The sequence below is a fragment of the Eurytemora carolleeae genome, unplaced genomic scaffold, assembly GCF_000591075.1.
Source record: "Eurytemora carolleeae unplaced genomic scaffold, Eaff_2.0 scaffold1314, whole genome shotgun sequence".
NCBI classification, from domain to species: Eukaryota; Metazoa; Arthropoda; class Copepoda; order Calanoida; family Temoridae; genus Eurytemora; species Eurytemora carolleeae.
The window spans coordinates 1-1,821 of NW_019397200.1; positions in this window are offsets into that span (position 1 = coordinate 1).

Here is a 1,821-nt window from a genome sequence, read left to right on the forward strand (position 1 = left end):
AGGAGCGGGTTGACCAGAATACCTGCAATGATATAGATATTAAACTGATAGACGGACTGAAAGCTATTACAGTCATGCACGCTAGACTCAGTAACATAACTGAGAATGTGCTTAAACGTCAAGCTGAGAAACCTTAACAATAGAAAGGGATCAAAAGCTAATTATTGTACTAGTAAATATCTCTATGTGATTTATATATGCATTTATAAATATGTTAATAAATGTACTTATGTTGTAAGAATGACTTTATTACTTTGGGTGTTAATAATTGCACGTGCATACAATTATATAAAGCTTACTCTTTATATTGAGATAGCCGAAGTATAGTAATGCCAGGTTGCAAAGATATTAACAGCGCATGAGGGTTAGGCCTGAGTGGAGGAATAACCCGATCTGCAATGTTATCAGGTTGCACAGATGATAGATAAAACAAGTAAGATAACTTGAAGTAGAATCTCATCAAAGTACTAATTTAAGTTGCTAATTTATTGCATAAGATTAGTGGTTCCAGAATACCACAACTGGCGCAGTAGAAGGTGCTTCTTTATGAAAGAGTTTGGGTTTTCAAGTAAACAAAATCCGAATTTTATTAATAAAGAACTTAAAATCAGAACCTACACCCCTCATCACTTTTTGCACCCCCTCAATCTTTATATTTGTAAGTTTGGGGGATAGAAAGGCAATTAGACAGAGCGCGAAATAAAGTAATAAAACTTTCAAACATAAAGCTTGTTTGGGTTTGAGTCAGCGATAAATCCATTTTTTGTAACAGTTGGAAAATATTCTAAATTTACAAATTGGATAACAGACTCCTTCAAGCGTAGAGAGATTGGGAACTATATACAACAGTTATAATGAAAATTGTTGATGAGTTCAAATCTAAATTTTAAGTAAATCTTATCTACACTCATTATATTGCCTACGTTAATAATTAATCCGCTAGAAACATGTTTTAAAAATTAATAGAATGCGTTCAAGCAGGAATTAGTTACATATTGTTATTTCTATATTACTGAATACATATGTAAAAACGTACACAGTACATAGTACAATTCATGTTGTACAAAATGTATATAAGCAAGGAGAGGGATGCAATAAATTTCATAAGCTTAGCTATATTGGATATTGAACCCTAAAATTACTTGGCCTCAATATTTGAAAATTTAGCTCAATGCCAATTGGAATAAAAAATAGACTGAGTTCCACGGAATTAAGTCTAAAAGGAATTTTCATCCTTCTTTCTGTAAGTACATTATTTCTTAGATTATCTAAGATCTGAATATTACGCTCAATATAAGATTCTTGATAATGTTTAAAAACTCAAGTTGAAATATTGAACCAGAAGGTAATAAAATATTTGATATTTGGGTTTGTTTGGGTTAAACTCCAATATATCCTAGCCCATAAAAAGAGTTCAAAAACAACGATAATTGATCTCCCCTTTTATGGGTTCAAATATTCGATTAAGGGGAATGAATTGTAAAATTCTAGGGTAAACCTTAACCTTAGTGTTTAAAACTTCCTCCCCCCCCCTCTCTCCTCACCCTTAAAAAACTCATAACTAATGGGTAGAAGGTTATGACTCACCCATTTTTCAAATGAGTTAGAAAGGGTTCTTGTTTTCATATCTTCTATTGAAGCCAAAACAAGTTGATGCTTTTAGACAACAATGAAAACAAAGCGAGAATAATTTGAAGAAATGCAACCTGCAGCTAGAAGATTTAAAACTCATAAACAAAATTAAAGTTTAGAGTTGGAAAATACCTAGTATTGTATGCAACCCTAGTTGATGTATACAGGTTTACCTTTAAACCGTTTAGT